Source organism: Amblyomma maculatum, chromosome 1 (assembly GCF_055883805.1).
Source record: "Amblyomma maculatum isolate TAMU_Amacu chromosome 1, ASM5588380v1, whole genome shotgun sequence".
Classification (NCBI taxonomy): domain Eukaryota; kingdom Metazoa; phylum Arthropoda; class Arachnida; order Ixodida; family Ixodidae; genus Amblyomma; species Amblyomma maculatum.
Window position 1 is genome coordinate 243,953,246 of NC_139344.1, and position 22,035 is coordinate 243,975,280.

Genomic DNA, 22,035 nt, shown 5'->3' on the forward strand with positions numbered 1-22,035 from the left:
ACGAGCGAAAGGAGTGCATCAAGCAGAAGAGTCGAGTGGCACAAAACATTTGCCGGCTGCAAGTCTCAGCAGGCCCCCACTGGCGATTCCCGCCAACTTTTGCAGAAACCTCTCATGAGTGCACAGATGCGCTTACCTTCCCGCCAAATTCTGTTTGGAATATCACAATCTTTCGCTCCTTTCCAGAAAAAAAAAAAAATAAACATTGAGGGAAAACAGCAAAAATGCAGCTGCCAATTCCATCATTCAGAAAGGCACTAAGACCACCTACGTCAGTGGTGCATTGAGTTCACAGGTGCCAGAACAGTCTGTGGCTCAAGACAAGCTGTGCAAGCAACTCGTTAGATTATTTCTATTCATCAGGATGTGCACACTTGCGTGTGTTTCGGCTGCAGCCTTTAGCGGCATTTCTCAAGAACCTTAGCCCCTACTGCGCTTAAATGGGAGTGCCCTCATAAACAGAGTACTCGAGTAACTCTCAGCCACACATGCGACCCCATCGATAGCGTGTCAGGGCGCCCAATACACACGCTTTCTGGAGCAGAGCTGCACCTTTCAAGGCACCCGTTGCTGCTGTTATTGTTCTTACTTTATTGGTCCGAACAGCCACCTGTAAGTATTCTAGCGGTCATAGCGAGAACACAGCCTACTGTAACTTAGCAGCAACCTAAAAGATAGATATCAAACCTAATTTCATTTTTGGAATATATTTTGGAAGTGCCTGTCCTAATGCAGAATAATCGGTTTGGTTTTGGTGTGTGAGATTTAACGTCCCAAAGCACCTCAGGATGAGAGATGGTGTAGTGGAAAGCTCCGGAAATTTCGACCACCTGGGGTTCTTAAACTTGCACTCCCTCTTTTTGCCATTGGTACCTGCTGGTACCACTGCTCCACGTTAAATAGCTCTCAACAGTGGCTTTTTCAGGGACGGAAAGTCTCTTCTGGTCCCAATTACTCCAACAATTCCATGATCGGCTCATTCAAACAACAAAAACATTTTCCCCACACAAAGTCCGCTTGTCCGAAGGGAAGAGATGCATAAGGCAGACTTATTCTCAGCAAACCAATGTCTAGATCCATAATACCGTGAAAGTTCCTCCAATATAAAGTTCATTTTTTATGTCTTCTGAAATAATCTGCACAGTACCATGCGCTTTCAGTTGTATTTCTCAGCCATCAAAGCATGTGAATGCACGATATGTTAGTGAACTACAGCTGGCTAAGCTCATGGGCAGCTGATCGCAGCTAGGGGACTCACCCAACAAGGTTCATATTATCAGAGCCAAACATGTCCCTTTAAGCTGCAAGAGATAAACAGTAAAAGAGCAAACTTTTTCAGCCCCTCACTTTGGCACTAAATTTAGAAAATTGTTTTTAACACTTCATGCAACTACCTTTTCAAGCCTTATTTAACAGCATGTGTGCGCTACCTATGATTGTAAAAGCCTAAAATAGAGTTCACATATTTTATATCAGGCACTTAAATATAGAAGGTATAGATCTTATGTAGGCACAACAAGTGAAAACATGCTGTCCTGCATGCAGCTTTTTCAGGAGCAGCAGGCACTTCTGGTAGCTGACCTTCAAGGCATACAGCTTGACCTTGCTGGCGATGGTCGGTGCGACTCACCTGGGTACAGTGCCAAGTACTTAACCTACAGCCTGCTTGCCACGAAACTTGGCAAAATTGTCTGCACTGAGCAGGTTGGGGTTAAAGAGGTGAGGTTTCATTACCTGCAAACAAGGAGCAATGTACTGATGGCATAACAACATTATGTAGGTGGTTTACCTGGCTTGTGTGTACAGGCCCTCGGTTGACGTCCCAGTGCCACCGCAATTTTGTGCCAGCAAAGAAAAAAGAAAAAAAAAAAAGGAGTGTTGACAAATCAGAATGAAGTTACATAAGTAAAATGCATTAAATTGAAATCAAATGTCATCAGTTGTGCGAGTTGTATACAAACATAGAAGAGGACTACAGACTACATAATGAAGGTCAGGGGTGTAGCCAGGGGGAGGGCTTATGGGGCTTTAGCCCCCCACGAAATTGTTTTGTACTGTCATACACCGCAGACCAAAACAACCACTAGAGCCGGAAATCAATCTGGACTTTGTCTCCAGTATGTCTTTTTCACACTCAAAAAGAGATTTCTGCGGGAATAAAAAAAGCGAAAGGTGCATTTAGTTTTCTGAAATCGTTCATCGGACCATACAAAGGAGACAAGCCATATTATCAGACAAGCTGACAAAGCACGCAGAGATGGAATGCATGCAGAAATTTAAAAAGAAAAAAAAAAAACTTAGAAAGGAGCGTGACGTCACATGCACAGCCTCCACAGGCCAAACTCTATCTTCTGACGCCGCGCTGTCTTCTCCCTCTCGGGCCTCTTGTTCGCACTGAATCTCTGAGTTTTTATGTCGAAGTGGTCTACTGAGAGTCCTCGTCTGTTCGTAACACTCCAGTTTGTTAGAATGCAGATGCTGCATTATAATCAAAGTTATAAGCACACTAGAGAGTGCAGGCAATCATTCCATCTGCGGGTCTGTCAGGAAGACTACGTAGTCGAGCTAATGTTAATTGTATGGCTGAAAAACTGCCTATGATGAATTTTCAGTTCTGCATTTGCTAAATTAAACAAATGATTTTAGTCTGAAACAATTCATGCGCAGGATACTCGATGGAACGAAAGTCCCGGATGGTTAGATACTTGGGCTTGTTGGTACATGATCGAAGGGAACAAAATGTAGCGCACCAAGACAACGACAGAGAAAGAAGACACACACAGCGCTAACTTCCAACTAATGTTTATTCAAGGAAGAAAGCATGGTTTTATACCACCGCGTATCACATGCGCCAAAAGAACATGCACTAGCAAGTGATATCAGCCAGATACGAAATCTCCTTTGGCAACAACGCGACAGAAGGATTACTTATACAATCATCTTTCAAAAGAGTAATCCATTCAGCTTCAACTATTTCACGCGTTAACCGGTTTTTGTGCACTTTTAAAACCATACTTTTTTTTGAGGAGAGGAATACAATTGCAATCACGGCAATGAGCCAACAAACCTTTACCACACCTGTTACTGACATCCCGGCCATGCTCACGAAGCCTATCATTGAGGCATCTGCCCGTTTGACCAATATATTGCTTGCCACAGGATAGGGGTATTTGATAGACTACATTTTGGATGCAATTAACAAATTTTTCTTAATGTTTCTTTGTGCAGACTATCACCTTCTTGGCTTCTGACGAAGTTTTAGTGCATAGCTGACTCAACTTATTCGGAGCAGAAAAAGCCACTCTAACTCCCGATCGCTGCGCAACTTTTTTGAGATTATGGCAATCGGATTTTGAAAGGCAATCGGCCAAAGGCAAAATGCTTGTGGTATTTCAGTGAATGGATTTTTAGAACTATTACGATTTTACCTGACTTCGACTTTCATAATTTTGGATGGAAAACCATACCTTCAGAAACAAGGCATCTGCATTGGGTCGTGCATAGCCCCCATCCTAAGCGATTTATTTTTAGCCCAGCTGGACAGGTCTTTTGCTGATACAGTAACTGATACCAATGTTATAAGGATTTTTAGATACATTGACGACTACCTCATTGTACTTAACAGAAATGACGGTTCCTTCATGGATGACGCTTTTAATGTCCTCGCACTGTTTCGTGACCATTTCAAACCTCTAGAATTAACATTTGAATTACCTGAAACAGGTGGTATTCAATTTCTAGATATTAACTTCATACTTCATCATGATCGGAGGTGCTGGATGTTTAAACCTCGTGGCGAAAAACCATTGTTACCTTTCAATTCATCGCACTCCAAACTTGTGAAACGTTCCATTGCTCGCCTTTCATTTGTTAATTCTCTGAAGAAATCTTGCCCGCACCTCATGTATGACAGTTTTTCACAACAGTGTAAGCGTCTAGAATGTGCAGGGTACCCTTCCCATCTTCTTGTGTCCGTGGCCGAAGGCATTTTGAAGAAAGTATGCCAGAAAAAAGCGGATGCCAGTCAACAGGCCCCGTGTAAGAAAGAAAAAATTGCCGTCATCCCTTACATTCACAGGCTGTCCCATAATCTCAAAAAAGTTGCGCAGCGATCGGGAGTTAGAGTGGTTTTTTCTACTCCGAATAAGTTGAGTCAGCTATGCACTAAAACTTCGTCAGAAGCCAAGAAGGTGATAGTCTGCACAAAGAAACAAAGAAAAATTTGTTAATTGCATCCAAAATGTAGTCTATCAAATTCCCCTATCCTGTGGCAAGCAATATATTGGTCAAACGGGCAGATGCCTCAATGATAGGCTTCGTGAGCATGGCCGGGATGTCAGTAACAGGTGTGGTAAAGGTTTGTCGGCTCATTGCCGTGATTGCAATTGTATTCCTCTCCTCAAAAAAAGTACGGTTTTAAAAAGTGCACAAAAACCGGTTAACGCGTGAAATAGTTGAAGCTGAATGGATTACTCTCTTGAAAGATGATTGTATAAGTAATCCTTCTGTCGCGTTGTTGCCAAAGGAGATTGCGTATCTGGCTGATATGACTTGCTAGTGCATGTTCTTTTGGCGCATGTGATACGCGGTGGTATAAAACCATGCTTTCTTCCTTGAATAAACATTAGTTGGAAGTTAGTGCTGTGTGTGTCTTCTTTCTCTGTCCTTGTCTTGGTGCGCTACATTTTGTTCCCGGATGGTACTATTTTTCCGTGCAATCTTTGCATCCCGGCATGCAGAATTTATGGCGCAGTTGAGAGTTAAAGGTTGGTGACAGGTATCTCGATACGGAGGTGGCTGAGCAGCAACGTCAGCCCCCCTCGAAAAAAATTTCTGGCTACGCCACTAGTGAAGATACTTTTTACAGAAAATGTTCAAATGATAATCAGGAGCGGGTTCATACAAAGTGATATAATGCTTTCACTACTCACGGCATGTCCTCATAAGAAATTAAATCCTGTTATAAAAGTTTGCACCACACTAGCAACTTTTGATCTGCTGATGACGGATATCTGAGTAATTTAGGGGAGGAACTGTAATGCACACAAGAGAACCTGAATGTGTATAGGGTGATAATAGGACTGAAAAGTGACATCAAGTAAACTGAAGTAAGTTAACAAGGTACGAGAAATAGAAAATTCACTTGTCTATGTTAAGTAGCACTGCTCATTAGGAACCAAAGAAGGAAGTTACCAGTGGAATAAGGAGCAACTGAGGGGCAGCTTAAAAGCCCCTTCAAGTGAATAGCCGCACCATAATAACATTGCTATGAGGAAGCCGAGGACACGCAACATGGAAGACAGATAACTGAAAGTCACTTCACATAACAAACAAGATTCCAAACAAAGGCAAATGCACCAGGGTGGAACGGAGTAAAGTAAGCTGGCGAGATGTGGAAATTCAAAAGCCACAGCTGGTGCTGGGGATAATTAGAAGTGAATAAATGTGGAAGCTAATAACTGTAATGAAAGAAAAAAGTGGCTTCAAAAGGTTTTTCATATTGTGCTTTTTGTTTCTTTCACAGTCAGATGCAGTGCCTAACAGCGTAGCAATGGAGAAAGAAGGACTGAGAAAGTGCCTGGAGGGCCTTGAGGATGCAGGAGTCACAGTATGCTCTTTGACAACAGGTACCGTAAAAACCCGCGTATAATACGAACCCGAATATAATATGAGGTGAAATTCTGGAGACGCGAAATGGAAAAAAAAAGTTTTTACCGCATATAATACGAGAGAGAAAAAACAAGACATTTATTGAAATCGGACCTCACACTTCAATCACTTTCATCTTCAGCAGCGCTTTCCTCGGAAATTTCTTTGTCGGACAAATCATCCCACAGGTACTCATCTTCTGTGCCATCGAGGGCGTTTGAGATGCCGCACTTCTTAAACGAACGGCGCACAAGCTCCTCTGGGATGCTTGCCCACGCGTCCACAATCCATTTGCACAGCGTGGCTGGCGATGCTCGCTTCAGCCGCCCGGCCGGCGTCACTGCAGGCTCACCTGACCGCATCCATTCCGCGTAGCATCGCTTGACTGCGTCCTTGAAGGGTTTGTTGACACAAACGTCGAGAGGCTGAAGTTGTGAGGTCATCCCACCCGGAATCACAACAAGTTCTGTGCGGCAGTCGCTTAGCAGCCTCTTCACCGAGTCGGCCAAATGGCAACGAAACGCGTCCAGCACGAGGATGGATGGAAAGGACAACAGTGCACCGGGCCGTTTGCACCACACTGACTTCACCCAGTCGAGGACAAAATCCTCGTTCATCCAACCTTTTTCATGGCATCTCACGATGACATTCTTCGGCAGCTCCTCACCTTTCGGCATTGTCTTGCGCTTGAAGATGACATAGGGCGGGAGCTTGCGGCCGTCTGCCGTGCACGATAGCATGACTGTAACCCGCGTCTTCTCGTTTCCAGTAGACCGGATACAAACTTGTTTAGAGCCCTTCTCATGGACGGTGAGGGGCGATGGCATGTCCAGGTAAACCGGCGTCTGGTCAGCATTGCCTATTTGCCCCAGCTGAAAGTTTTTGGTCTTTCGCAAAGAAATCACGTGGCGCTGAAAAGCCACCAGCAGCTCTTCGAAGGATTCGGGCAGCTTTTGTGAAATCGAGGTTCGCCGGCGTAGCGAGAATCCAGCACGGCACATATAGCGATGTATCCAGTGCTTGCTTGCTTTGAAGGCGGAGCTCGGAATTCCCTTTTCCCTTGCAAGCTCCCTAGCTTTTGCCTGCATAAGCTCTACGCTCACAGCTAGATGCGATGCTCGCTGTTCTCGTACGAACTCCGTCAGAGCGAGTTCAATTTCCGGGAATGCGCCATTCTTTGGCCCGCGAAAGCTTCTTCGCATTCCCTTGCACGCGAAAAGGGCTTCTTTCTGTCGTCGCCATCAGCGAATGCTTCCCTCGGTGACGCCAAACTGCCTCCCGGCCGCACTGTTGCCGATGTTTTCAGCAACTAAAATCACCTTTCTCTTAAAAGCAGCCGAGTACTGTTTCCGAGACCCTGGCATCTTGCTCGTTCACTTAAAGAAAAAAGCGTGCACTTTTTCGCGAACCGTGGTTTGCACGAGAGCACATGCGCTGATGCTGTGCGCACTCGACGACCCAACAACGAAGAGACGACACCTCGACGTCGTGGCCACTGCGGGGTGCGGCCACGTTAGGGCAACGAAGCCAAGCCGTAGCCGCACATCGATAACAAAGCCAAGCCGTAGCCACGCGGCAACAACGAAACCAAAACTTCTCGCAAAACTTTGACATTTTGGTTGGGATCCGCAAATAATACGAGGCGGAAATTTGGAACGCTGAAAGTTGGAAAAAAAACTCGTATTATACGCGGGTTTTTACGGTAATTCCAGGCTTCTTTACTTCGCTATAACATGAAAAGGCAATCTCCTATGTAGTCCAAGGTTGAAAAAAAGCTTGTCTTACGAGGAAAAGGCATGATTTTGAAACAAATATCAGCTGAAGGAAAAGAGGAAATAAATGAGTTCAGATATAGAAATGAAAACCAGTTCGGCCATGTTTATACATGCGATGACCACCGCAATAAGCATGTTTAAGCTTCTGGCATGGGCTAATGTGTCCGGTTAAGTGTGTGCAGAGTTCATTGGTTGTGGAAGGACTCTAGGAATAGGTGCAATGATAATGTTGATTCTCTGGCAGTGATTGTGGCAGAGTTTTGCACAACAGTGTGATCTATTTTTGAGATCATCTGCCAAGGTATTCTACTTGCTGCAACTATTAGCGACCCTCCTCAGAGTACCAAAGAAAGAGTTCAAGCAGGCCACCATTCCTCATGCAGCAGGCGTAAGCAAAACAATGGAAAGATTTTTCACTAGCTACAATGTTCAAGTATGCTATGTGCCTTCTAGCAAGCTTCGGCAGCAACTTGTGTGTGGAGCAGTTTATCAAATCTCACGTAAAGATTGCGACGCAGTAATTGAAATCTTGATGCTTCTCTGTAGATTCTATGGTCATCGGAGCCGCTCATAAGGGCTCCGTGCAGAAACCCATGGAAGGATGGATTGAAACGGGGTGGTAGCAGTAGCTGTCATGCTCATTTTTCTCCCTATATCTTAATTATTAATTTAGATTGGTTAACTAAACCATCATCCCATTTTTTAAATTTTTGTTTCTACATTACTAACATTATGTCACTTCTCTGCTTTTAAGCCACCAATCTTCCAGTCGCTTTTTGCTAGTTTCCACCGCCAGTTTATTCACCCGGCCACTGGTATCTCTAAACCCCAGAGCTTCAGGAACAGTGACTGCGCCTACATCAACTTCCGGATGGATACCATTACATTAGAGTATAATATGGTCAACTGTTTCACTGGAGTTACCACATACAGCACATGCGTCATCTTCATTGTTAAATTTCTTTTTGTAGCTGCGTGTTATAAGGCACCCTGATCTAGCTTCAAAAAGTTGGGCGCTGCCTCTTGAGTTATCAAAGAAAGCTTCCTTCCTGATCTGCATTTTTCACTTTCGGTATAATTCCACGCTCTGTTTCTTTTCCATCGAATTTATCCAATTTTTACCTTCTGTGTTTTCTACCTGTTGCTTAATGGTCTTTTTTTCTCCGTCCTTGTGACTAGCATACTTACTAGTTAGTTTCCTAGTTCTTTTCCTCCATTGTGAGTCAACGCTTTTTAGGTATAGGTATTTAAATACTTTATCTGCCCATCTGTTACTGTCCAATTTCCTCAGGCGTTTCTCATATAATATTTTACTCTGAGCTTCCCGTACTTCAAAAGATGCCCAGCCCATATCTCCCTGTACCGCCTCATTTGTGGTTTTGCCGTGGGCACCTAGTGCTAATCCAACGGCTCTCTGATTTATTTCTAATGTCGACTGTATCTCAGATTTTAGGCACAAAACCGCATTTCTGAAAGTAAGTCCGGGCACCATGGAATTTCCAAATACCCCTCAAAACCTCATACCTGTTGTATCCCCACAATGCCCTATGTTTCATTATCCTGGCATTTCTTCGCCCTTCGGCCTTAAGTGATTGCTCATGCTTCCCAATCTATGCCAATCCTTCGTGTATTTCATAGCCTTGATTTTAACTCTAATCAGTTGAGCCGTTAAAAATCATCAGACCAGACTTAACTGCGCTAAAACTGAAGCCTAGAGCGTCCCCTTCGTCTCCGCAATACTTAACTAGAGCTTGCAATTCTTCCAGACTCTCAGCTAGCAGCACAATATCGTCTGCATACATCAAACCGGGGAGGCGCTGCTCTACCGCCTTTCCACCTAATCTACATGACAGGTTAAAACCTAGGTTACTGTCTTTCTTGTATCCTCATTTGCAGGTTTATCATATAAAGCATGAACAGCAGCGGTGATAGAGGACAGCCTTGTCTTATTCCTTTGCATACTTTGACATCTTCCGTACTTCTTATCCCTTCCCATGTAATTTCTACTTTGTTATCCCGGTATATTTCCTGTAGGAACTCTATTATCTCATAACTGATACCTTCTTTTAATATGTTCCACAGGAGTTCCCTGTTTACGTTGTACGCCCCGTTTATGTCCAGGAAGGCCAAATACAAAGGTCTATTTTCCACTCTAGATATTTCGATGCATTGGGTAAGCACGAACAGGCAATCATCTAAGCGCCTACCATTTCTAAAGCCGTTCTGAAGTTCTTCGAGTATCTTGTTACTTTCTACCCATGCTTGCACCTTTAATTTCACCGCCTACATGGCTAACCTGTACATTAAGATGTTATGGTAATCGGCCTGTAGGATTTTATGTGCATCCTGTCTCCTTTCTCTTTATAAATCAAATTCATTTTACTCTGCCGCCAGCTGTCCGAAATTTTTTTATTCGTTATGACTACAGTTGAATCCCGCTATAACGAAATTCACGGTGCACGAAAAAAAATTCGTTCTCGCGGAACTTCGTTATCGCAAAAATTTGACGTGAAACGCAGAAAGAATTGCCCAAGCAGCAGCAAAGGCGTTTAATGCCAAAAATCTGTAAGCTTGGTTTGCTTACGCTTCACGGCGAGCAACGCCGTCACGCGATTTTCGCACTCGGTCAGCAAACCCATTGCAACATCGTCGTCTCGGACAGCAACGAAATTCCTGATGACATCAAAAGCGTCCATCACCTGTACGGCGGTTGCCGCTGCCGGCGCTTCCTGTACGTCGTCGTCTTCTTCATCGGAAGAGTCCTTATCATTCCGGGCAGCTTTTATGATCTGCTCATCACTCACATCTTCGTGAACAACAACACAAGCGTCAGCGCCGATGTATTCGTCGAGCTCGAGATTAGGCGGCACGGTTCCTATTTCTCCTAGCGTTTTCCAGGCGGCCGCGATCCCCGGAGCCGGTGACGCCTCTTCGTCGTCGTCTGTAACGCCTGGTGTTAGGCCAGCAGAGTGTACGGGTCGACCTTCGGCAAATCCGGCGTGCCTGAAACAGTTCACAATTACTGAGCGCCCCAGTGTGCTCCAGGCAGCAGACATAATCTGCAGTGCCACGTACAAGTCCACCTTCGTGTCTCGGCCGGTTTCAGTGTTAAAAAGCAGCCGCTGAATTAGCCTCCCGCGGTAAGCGCTGTCGTGACGCTGGGGCTACGTCGACCCGGCCTTCACTTGGTAGCGTGCAGAGACTCGGGGTTGAAGTAGGATTGAATCTTCGAAGTTGGTGAAATATGTACAAGCAGGTTTAATGGCACTTTGAGAAACTTATTTACAAGAATATTTACACGAAAAAGAAGGGTACATCAGCAAAATGGCAAGCGTTAAGAGTTCATAGCGAGAAGCGACTGGATGAGCCGTTTACCCAGGGCCCAGAGCGACATTTCGTGCTCTGCAGCGTCCTTAAAACCCCCTATGTCCAGCCCCTCTCTGAAGATGCTGACCAACCAAATCCAGGGCACGCCCCTCAGGTATCGGCATCCAATCGAACACATCACTGCACTGATGGTCTGAAGCACTGACTGGTCCGGCATTCATTCGTTGGGCGTGATCACTTGTTGGCGGGAAAAGCTTGGGAACGGCGAGGAGAGGAGGTACATTTCTATTCTTCAGCAAAGAAACCACAGGCTGGTTCTGACAAGTGGTTTTACTTCTCAGAAACCCGAGTGCACGTGGCGCCGCATCCGCTCCCAGCATTGTCCGTTTTCGACAATTGCAAATCTTTCCTGCATTCCTGGGAAATCACTTAATGGCTGTATGCGTCATGCTCCTTTCTTGTCCTGCACGTCAGCGGACATGTCACTCTGTCGTCTCCTTTGGAAAGTAGGCATTCCTCACTGGACGATAGGGCTTATCGACTGGAAGGGTGAACAAAAGAAAGAAAGCACTTCCTGCATTTCCCGCAGGGGGACGTTTCTTTGTGTTTTTCCAGACGTTCTCTTGACAGGGTCAATTTGGCATTTGCAGGTTGTCCACAAAGCAAAACAGGCTTACAAAACAGGATTCCTGGAAACAGGCTCACTTAGAGCCATTGGACCATCACCACATATTCACAATACTTTTCCATGCCCACAGGCGAACAATAGAGCGCGCAAATGCGGATGCACGGTCGTAACAGCCTCCTCCCCCGCCAGAAGAGACTCGGAGGGCAGCAGCCGCAGCTGCTGCATGAAGAGACGACTTAATGGCCTGCACGTGAACGCTTGAAGCTCGCTGTTGCTTGTCGCGTTGTCTTGATTGTCGTAGGCCAAATTGCTCGAGCTGTCTGAAACTCAACCACATGTCGAAGCAAGCACTCGGCTCCCGTCTGAAGAGACCAGGTCAAAAGAAAACTGCCATTGTTGTTCGAGAAAAGCCCACTCTCAAGACGTTCAGGACCCACGTATTCCTAGAAAACCAAACGTGCTGCTTTACATAGCCACACATATACAAGCGCACGAAAAAAAAAAGAAAAAAAAAAAAAAAAACCTGATTATCAATTTGGATACATGGTGAGGAACATCTCGGACCGCTTAGAAAGAGCGGCTAAGCGCGTCCGCATTCCCATTTAACTTCCCCTTTTTGTACCTTATTTCAAAATTGTACTGCTGTAAAATCAAGCTCCACCTAAGAAGGCGACTGTTCTTCGATGTCGCAGTTTGCAGCCAAGCCAGGGGACAATGGTCCGTCTCTACGGTGAATTTGGCCCCTCCAAGATAGCACTGCAATTTTTGAATGGCCCATACAATGCAAGCGCACTCTTTCTCTGACGCGCAATAAGCCCTCTCTCTAGAACTCAGTTTTCTGCTCAAGTAGAGCACGGGGTGCTCATTACCGTCGTCATCTCTCTGGCAGAGAACAGCACCTAACCCTCGATCACTGGCATCACACTGGACCGTGAATTCTCGGCCATAGTCTGGAGCTCGCAATACCGGACGGCTAATCAGCACAGCCTTCAGGTTTACGAAGGAGGCTTCCTTTTGTTCGTCCCAGACTACATTTGTCGGTTCTGTCTTGCGGAGAGCGTCGGTCAGAGGGCTAGCCAAAGCTGAATAGTTAGGGATGTAGTGATTGTAGTACCCAGTCAGACCTAGGAATGCTCGAATTTCCGTCTTCGTGCTCGGCCGCGGATAGTCTGCTACCGCAGAAATCTTAATCTCGTTGGGTTTCCTGAAACCCTGACCTACATTGTGACCCAAGTAGTCCACGGTCGCCCTTGCCAGGCAACATTTCTCGGCCTTTACGGTTAGTCCAGCTTGACGCAAAAGGCTCAGTACAGCTCTTAGATGTACCATATGGTCCGCCCATGAGTCGGAAAAAACCGCAATGTCGTCTAAATAAGGCACCGCGAATGTTTCACACCCCTTTAAAACCCTATCCATGAGTCGGGAAAAACAAAATGGAGCATTTTTGAGCCCGAAACTCATCATTGTTGGCTGGTAGCTGCCCGTCGGAGTGACGAAAGCCGCGTATCTGCTGGCGCGTTCAGTGAGCGGTACTTGCCAGTATCCTCGAGTAAGGTCCAGCGTAGTCACATATGCCGCTCTACTGACCTGTTCTACTCTCTCCTCAATATTCGGAATAGGATACACTTGATCCCTGGTGAGAGAATTTAGCTTTCGGTAGTCTACCACAGGCCTAGGGTCTTTACCTGGAGCTTCTACTAAGATCATAGGCGAAGCATAATCGCTTTCCGAGGGTTTTATTACTCCCAATTCCAGCATGCGAGTTACTTCCCTATCCAGAATTTCTCTTTGCCTTGGAGAGAATCGGTAGCACCTTGATCGCACTGGCACGTCTGAAGTCAGCTCAATATCGTGCTCAGTCAAATCAGTCCTGCCTGGCCTGTCCACGAAGCAGGCCTCAAACTCTGTTATTATCTCGCCCAGATCGGACAGCTGGGATTTCTTTAGTTCTCCTCTCTGCTCTGTCTTTTTGAGAAGCTCCTGAGCGTTGCTTCCTTTTCCGCTGAGACAAATCAAGTTATCCCCAATCTCCTCAGGAAGGTTTAACGTTAGATTTACCATGGTTTCCCCCTGCTCATAAGGCTTCATAAGATTGCAATGATAAATGCGCACTGCTTTACGCCTATCGGGGATTTTCACTGCGTAGTTAGTGTCAGAAAGCTCTGCAACGACTTTAGCAGGTCCTTCCCACTGTACTTCGAGCTTATTCTTGGGATCATTGGCTTGCTCCATAGCTAAGTCCTCTCGGGTTCCACTTAAAAGTCTCGTGAGATTACTAGACACTGGCGGCAAGAGGTTATTCTCAAGAACGTCCTCATTCCGCGTCTCATCAAACACACTTTCAAGTTGACTTATCTGAGATGCCTCGCTCTCAAAGTTTTCTGGCCCGCTATCTTCTACATCGACCACTGTTTTAACTGCCGTTTCCTCCACTGTGGATTTTTCTGGAATGAGCAGTGTAGCTAGTTCTCGCGCCTTTGAACGTGTTAAGGCTTGCACAACTCTGTCTCCGAAAAGGATGCCCCTCTTTCGCAGCAGCATGTCCGATTTGTTGGAGAACAAATACGGATAGCACTTAGGAAGCTTTCCTGAAACGGCAGCCTCGGTTGTTAATTCGCCGAAAGGGCCCTCGATGACCACGTTCGCGATCGGCAAGCACACACTCTGTTCCTCAACTACCTGTCGGATCCATGCACACTGTCCTGTATAGTCGGAAGGCGATACATACGCCGGATGGACAACATCCATCGTTGCGGCCGAATCGCGCAGTACCTTGCAAGGCTTCCCGTTGACTACTAGGTCATGCAGGTAGGGTTCTAAAAGCTGCATATTTTCATCGCAGTCCCTGACATACGAGAAAGCAATCTTTTCTTTCCGGCAGTTGACGGCAATGTGACCCTGCTCATTACACCTAAAGCATGTGAGCGGCTTCCTAGCCTCAAGCTTATTCTTTGTGTTCTGCACGTTGGTCACTTCCCCACTTTTCTCACTGCCGTCCTTTCTAGGGAATTTGCCTGAAGAAACCTTCATTTCTTCGTTTCCAACTCTAGCAAAGTGCCTTTCCTGACGGTTTTTCACACTGAACTTGGGATTGCGGGGCCTATCCACTGCTGGGCTGCTGAATTGTCGGCGCGAAGCATACTCCTCAATAAGTTCGGCAGCTTCAGTTGCCGACTTAATTTCGCCTCGGTCCTGTAACCAATTTCTTTCTTTTTCTGGGAGGCAGTTATAAAACTGCTCCAAAAGAATTCGCTCGACTACAGCGTCCCTATCACTGTAGGAATCAGTGCTCTTTAGCCACTCGCCCAAATTAACTCTTAAATTGTACAGGAATTCAGGGTAACTCTCGTCCCTGGACTTAGTAGCGTTCCGAAAACGTTGTCTGAACGCCTCGGCGCTAAGCCTATACTTTCTCAGAAGGCAAGCTTTGACCTTCTCGTAGTTGTCCGCGTCCTCCTTGCTTAGCCGCGCGACAACCTCCGCTGCCTCGCAGGGCAGAACCGTCAATAATCTCTGAGACCAAGTGTCTCGCTGGAAGGACAGTTTTTCGCAAGTTCGCTCAAAGTTAGCCAGATACAGACCGATATCCCCTGTTATCACATATGGCTGCATGTACTTTGACATCTTGAAATCTGCCTCCTTGTTGAGAAGAGGTACCGCTAGCTGGGGACAATTGCCCGACCTCTTGCTCAACTCTAAGTCTAATTTCCGGAGCTCAATTTCTTGGTCCAGCTTTTTTGCTTCTCTTTCAATTTCACGCTTCTTTTCCTCTTTTTCCCGCTCTTTCTGCTGTCTGAGCTGTTCCTTTTTTTGACCGATGAGGTTACATGCTTCACTGAGCTCCTCATCATCGGCTCCCAAATCTGTGATTGCCTTTATAATCAAAGGTTTTCGTGCCAAACCTCTTGTATCAATTCCCAATTCCTCACACAATTGCAACAGTTCCGGTTTCTGCAGCTTTTGTAGGTCCATGATCGCTCCGAGTGTCGGCTACTTCCAAAACAACAGTGCAAACTACCAAACCTAAAGGCGTTTCAACACTTTTTACCAGTTCTAAAATCTAACCCTGTTCTAGAACCTGGTCCACATCAGAAGAAAAGCCAAGCACTCACCCACACATGCGATCGATGTTCCGAGCTGCTCTCTTGTTGGCCGATTGTTGCGCCTGCTTGCTGCTTGAGATGCCACCTCTGATCACAAGATGTGGCTTGTAGATTCTGATCCACCTCGAATCACCAGATGTTGTAGCTTGTAGATCCAGATCCCACCTCCAGTCATCAAATGTTTTGGCTTGTAGATTCAGATCCCACCGCTGGTCACCAGTTGTCGTGACGCTGGGGCTACGTCGACCCGGCCTTCACTTGGTAGCGTGCAGAGACTCGGGGTTGAAGTAGGATTGAATCTTCGAAGTTGGTGAAATATGTACAAGCAGGTTTAATGGCACTTTGAGAAACTTATTTACAAGAATATTTACACGAAAAAGAAGGGTACATCATCAAAATGGCAAGCGTTAAGAGTTCATAGCGAGAAGCGACTGGATGAGCCGTTTACCCAGGGCCCAGAGCGACATTTCGTGCTCTGCAGCGTCCTTAAAACCCCCTATGTCCAGCCCCTCTCTGAAGATGCTGACCAACCAAATCCAGGGCACGCCCCTCAGGTATCGGCATCCAATCGAACACATCACTGCACTGATGGTCTGAAGCACTGACTGGTCCGGCATTCATTCGTTGGGCGTGATCACTTGTTGGCGGGAAAAGCTTGGGAACGGCGAGGAGAGGAGGTACATTTCTATTCTTCAGCAAAGAAACCACAGGCTGGTTCTGACAAGTGGTTTTACTTCTCAGAAACCCGAGTGCACGTGGCGCCGCATCCGCTCCCAGCATTGTCCGTTTTCGACAATTGCAAATCTTTCCTGCATTCCTGGGAAATCACTTAATGGCTGTATGCGTCATGCTCCTTTCTTGTCCTGCACGTCAGCGGACATGTCACTCTGTCGTCTCCTTTGGAAAGTAGGCATTCCTCACTGGACGATAGGGCTTATCGACTGGAAGGGTGAACAAAAGAAAGAAAGCACTTCCTGCATTTCCCGCAGGGGGACGTTTCTTTGTGTTTTTCCAGACATTCTCTTGACAGGGTCAATTTGGCATTTGCAGGTTGTCCACAAAGCAAAACAGGCTTACAAAACAGGATTCCTGGAAACAGGCTCACTTAGAGCCATTGGACCATCACCACATATTCACAATACTTTTCCATGCCCACAGGCGAACAATAGAGCGCGCAAATGCGGATGCACGGTCGTAACAGCGCGCTTCAGGCTAAGAATCACGCCCTAATCGAGACGCTGTAAGACAGACGTGCAATTGGGAGGGAAAAACCTCAGCTCCGTGTTAGTGAGCTTGACTTCGTCGGAGTGATGCGCTGAACAATTGTCCAAAAGCAAGCAAACTTTACGGCCCTGCCGCTTCATGTCGCAGCTGCATCACTTTTTAAAAAGAAAGAGTTCGGAATACAGATATACAGTTTACGACCCCCTGAACACGAATACGACGTTAAATTTAGTCATAAGTGACCGCAAACTACTTTTTAATCAGAAAAACGTGCACCAACGCCGTGGGGCGTTTTGAAAGTGGCGCTCTTGCCTGTGATTGGTCAAGCGCGCCGTGACGTCAGTGACGGCGTGCCATTCAGTGGTAGCGGCGGTCCAAGCGATTGTACATGTACGCACGTGCTTTTCTGTGGATGTATGCTGCTGAACATGCAACGATCACGCTGCTCAGGGGAATATGATATTGAGCCGTACTTGTTCGAACCAGCGGCGGGTTCGGAACAAGGTGACACTGGCGGCAGCGGCGACATGACGAGAGAGGAGACAGCGCTAACCTTTTCCCGCATGGGAAATCCACACTGGTACGTACCGCTGCGCTGCACTGCTGTATGCGCCTGTGATCCGCTCTCAATTGAACATACCTGCGTTACTCGTGCCCTAATCTCTTGCCAGACTCGAACGAAGCAGTGTCACGTGTCAATGCGCTTGATGTGACGATTGTAAACAAATGAACTCATCCAGACGAGCCGTCGCCCCAGTTTTGTTGCGTGAATTTAGTCATTTATATGCCAGCAAGAGCAGCAAAAGTCATGCTCTCAGCTCTCGCAACCTCGAGTACGTATACATTTTAATCTGGCGGGATTTAGCAAATTAACGCGGGAGCGCGGTATCGACGAGAAGCCAGGCCGCTACCTTGCTGCGCGCGCGTAATCCCATTTAGAACACCGGTAAAAATACCGAAACGCTAGGACAGCTATCGGCAGTCACGCGCTGCCGTGTCGCGAGTTTAGCACACTTCATTTAGCTGCGCTTAACATCGCGACTTCGACCACAGACATCATGCTGCCCCGATTTCCTTTCTTAATTGGGATAGTTGAATTTTCCAGGAGCTCTCCAAGAACCTGAAAATAAGAAAATGGCCATAAGATATAAACATGACATAAGAAACCTAATTTAACAAAGCAGAGGCGAGTTTAGAATGTGCGTTCTCCTTTATGACATAGGCTTCTGACTTCCATTTTAAAAAGTTCATACTTGGCATGTGCAAGCAGAATCGGATCGCCAAGTGCAAAACGTATACTAGAGGTCCAAAACTGCTCGTTTTCCTGAACAAAACTTTTCATGAGCAAATAAGGGCTGCCTTTCCATTCGTCGATTCAGCAGTGTGATGACTCTTTCCGCATCGCACCGATAGCCTAATCATGAAAAAAAAAAAAAAAAAAAAGTCCTACTCTCTCACAGTTTTCCAGCCGCGTCAGCGGGCGCCAATGCTGAATAGTTTTACTTTCACCTGTGCCTTCGTCTGCCCGGCCACCCATCTGCCCCACAGAACAAAAACGTAAACAGAACAGAAGAGCAATATGATGTATTGGACCTCTTACCTCGAGTTTTCTTTTTGCGAAAGCAGCTCTTGGCGGCGGAGAGGTGCTCTTGTGTGCGAAGGCAGAAGGCACAGCACCGGTTTTCAATCGCGCTGATTTGATCGGTATCCCAAAAGATCGCATCAACGACAAGCTTTGGTGATAGTCACTGTCGCGAAAATGATCTGAGCAGATCACTGACGATTTTGTTGGCTTGAAATCCTTCCTCTTGACCGCGGCAACCCAAAGCGCCGATAGCTTGCGCTCCTTTGGGAATTTATGAAACGCGACATCCTCTCGGCCGCCAGTGTTCGTGCAGCCATAGGCTCGCAGAACCACGGCATGGTCGTTCTTTTCGTGAAGAACGGTGCAAGATGCACTGAAAAAGCTTGCGGTAACGCTCGCAAGAAGAAAACAAGCGCGAGACAAGAAAAAGGTTGCACTGCGTAGCCTGCAAGCGACAGGTGATGCACGGCCTGCTCGGGCAATAGAAGCGGAAGAGTGGTAGACGCCGTCCTTGACGTCACTACCGCCTGTCGTACTCCTGTCGTCTGCTACTGTCATCCCCCCCTCCAGCGCTGTGCACTGCGGAGAAGCCTGAACGGGGTAGCAACTTTAATCGATGATTACGTCACTATTTCAAAAGCTAAAGCCAAAATATTTCGTATACTTAACATACAAACCCTGCAGATTCGACCCTCTGAAGCGCATCAAATTCTAAAACCGGTGCAGCTTCCCTTTCATGTCGCGGTCGAATGCCATCATCCACTCGGTGAAAATAGCGCGGGTCATCCATGACTTGTTGTTCGCCTTGTACTGCACAGGTAGGCTACGAGTTCCCTTAAAACAGCGCGGCTTGGCACTTTTGCCTATGACTAACGGCGAACGCTTGTCCGAGCCATCCATGTTTGTGCAAAGCAGCACTGTGATGCGTTTTTTGCTGTGTTTGCCGCCGTGACAGCGCTGCCCCTTGAAGTCAAGCGTCCTAGCCGGCAACATCTCGTAGAATAGCCCGGTCTCGTCGGCGTTGTAAATGTCTGCAGGCGCGAAGTTGCTTAAAATTCCGGCCATGTTACTCGCCTTCCAAGCAGCTGCTCCGTCCACGTCTGCTGACATTGACTCGCCGCACAACACTTTTCCAACGATGTTATGGCGGGCCTTGAAACGGTTTAGCCAGCCAATGCTGGCTTTAAAATCATCAATGCCAAGTAGGCATGCATAGTTCAAGGCTTTCTGCTGGACGATGCTTCCGGACAGGGGGACGTTGCTGGCTCGTGCTTCCACAAACCACGCATGCACTGCTTTGTCCAACTCTTCATGGAGGGGCCGCGTCACCTTTTTGTGCTTCGAGGATGTGCCTGAAGCAAGTGCCATTCTCACGCTGTCCTTATTGCCTAGAATCGTTGACAGCGAACTTGCAGGAATTCCGAAGTCTTCAGCAATTGCCGCTTTCTTCCTTCCGCTTTCTGCTTGGGCGATTATTTGAGCTTTTTGCTCAAGGGAAAGAGTTTTGCGTTTTTTCACTTGCGTTGCCATCGTGTCCTGCGGATGAAAACTCGTCGTTGTCGAAGAGAAAGGCAGCGAGTGAACAACGCGACCACGACACAAAGCCAAAATGGCGGAACTGCAATCACGTGATTTCATGCTTAATGTGGCTTTGGATTTGACTTGGACTTCTCGCCAATAAAACTAGTTTCGGTTTCGATTTTGAACGCGAAAATTTCGTTGAAGCGGAAACGCTCTGCAAAAATGGTTCGTTGTGCAGAGAAATTTAGGCCATTAATTCTTATAGGATACTCGCGGGGAATAAAAAATTATTCGTTGTCGCGGAAATTTCGTTGTGGCGGTATTCGTTGTGGCGGGATTCAACTGTATTTCCAGAGCTTTTAACAACGTTTCCTTACTTTTTGGACCGAGTTCATTAATCAGCTTGATCGGAATTCCATCTTTTCCTGTAGATGTTTTTTTAGGAATATTTTTTTCTGCCTTTTTCCAATTTAGATTGGTCAGTTCTAAGCTGCTTTGTATTCTGCTACCTTGTGTTGCTTCCTGATTTGCGGAGATTACCCTATCGTCGCCCTTAAATGACTCAGCTATAACTGATGTAATGTAGTTCACTGCGTTGTCTCCCTTTAAGGAGGGACATGGGTCTTGAGCAAAATTTTCTTAATATTTGTCCTGTCAGTATGAAATTTGTAGGGTTTATGTAAATTCTTGTGCTGGTTTCAAATATGTTGTTAGTTTTCTTCTACATAAATTTGCTGAGTAGTTACAGCAACTTTGCTGTTCCAGACTTGCTTGTTCCAGGCGGGAAGCTTGTAAAAATATCTACTGAAGGGATTTTGCTAAAATGCACATGGATCTGTTCTTCCTGAATGTCTAAGGAACACAATAAAACAAGTTTTGTGCTCCTGCCTTACTACAAGCCAAAGTTATGGAAGTTTTAAGTTTCAGCTTCACAGGTGCAACCACCCCCTTTCTACATCTTATGTTTAAAACTTTTTCATGCAGTTGAGACCTTGTATAATAGCTTTATTGTGTTCCTTTAACACTCACGAGCCAGTAAAAAAAAATCATTACAATCTAACGAGTAGGAGAGCCACAATGCCACCCGCAAAATAGAAGGGTAGGCAAAATTTTCATTTTGAGAAAAATAGAAAAAACGAATTGCAATGTCAAACACTAATTTAATCAAACAAAAACTGTAAAAATGCAGGCCACTGTGGCCTAGAAGGCTCCTGGACAGTAATCTGCATTGGGTTTGCCCTTCTGTTTTCGTTTTGCTGCAGTCTGAAAAGCTGCAGAGGAAGCACGCTTCCTCTCTGCTCTCAGACATTCACTGGTGCAATGCACACGTTTACAATTTAAATGGCTATAAACCTCCAGGAATGTAGTCTCTTTGCTTTCCAACGTTCAGGTGTCGCCTCTTTCATTTAGATTTGCAGTTGCAGCACATTCAGTTGTCACTTTTTCATTTTTTTTTTTTTTTAACGTACGTCGTTTTGCTACGTCCTCTCATCAAGACCGCGATGAGGAACGTTTATTGCGGAAAAGAAATGTAATTTGGAGCTGTTTGCTGCTTCCCAGTGCTCTGCATTGCACTGGAAGCAAGTGAATTCCCTAAGGACTATGAACGAGGTCCGATCGGCGCAAACGCGCGGCGAGCTCTACGAAGACGACGTGTCCCGCAGTTTACGCATTGGAGAATAAGTTTGACGGCGATTCCTTATCCCCGTTCACTTTTTTAAATGCCAGTATCGCCGCCGTATGTTTTACGCTTCGCCAATCTCGGCAAACTGTTTAGATCTGACGATCGTGAACTCCGCATCGCCAAGTGGACTGTCCGCCGCGCTGCCGTCATCGTTACGAACACAATCCGTCTACCGCTTCGTTGCTGGAGTTGGCGCGAGTTCAAGCTTTTCCTGTTTTGAGCTTATCTTTCTGCTCATCTGCGGCCTGCGTTATCACTGTCGCGGCGGGTGCGACCGCTGGCAGTAGCAGTCCCCCGTGCTGGGGAACACGCTAGGCCTACTTCAGGCTTGTACACACGATTGTTCGGCGCATAATTTTCGTCGGCCTGAGCGCGCACAGCCGGGGCAGGGCATCACTTGAGATGATTATTCAACTATTTTTTTCACTTTTTTCACAAATTCTTGCCATGAACGCACCTCGCGGTTCGGAACCAAGCGCGGCCGGCGTCACGTCTCCACCGTCTCCCCGCGGCTCGGGCGCGCCGAGCAGACGCCGTCA

General features: G+C 46.5%; 1 pseudogene across 1 annotated transcript in view; it reads left to right on the forward strand.

The window, feature by feature from the left end:
• LOC146206101 (uncharacterized) overlaps window positions 1–22,035 on the forward strand; it is a 31,396-nt pseudogene that overhangs the window by 1,507 nt on the left and 7,854 nt on the right. The window contains exons 2-3 of the transcript XR_014708413.1: window positions 1,546–1,719; window positions 5,525–5,627. The product of XR_014708413.1 is annotated as an uncharacterized LOC146206101 (transcript). The remainder of the gene's footprint in view (window positions 1–1,545; window positions 1,720–5,524; window positions 5,628–22,035) is intronic.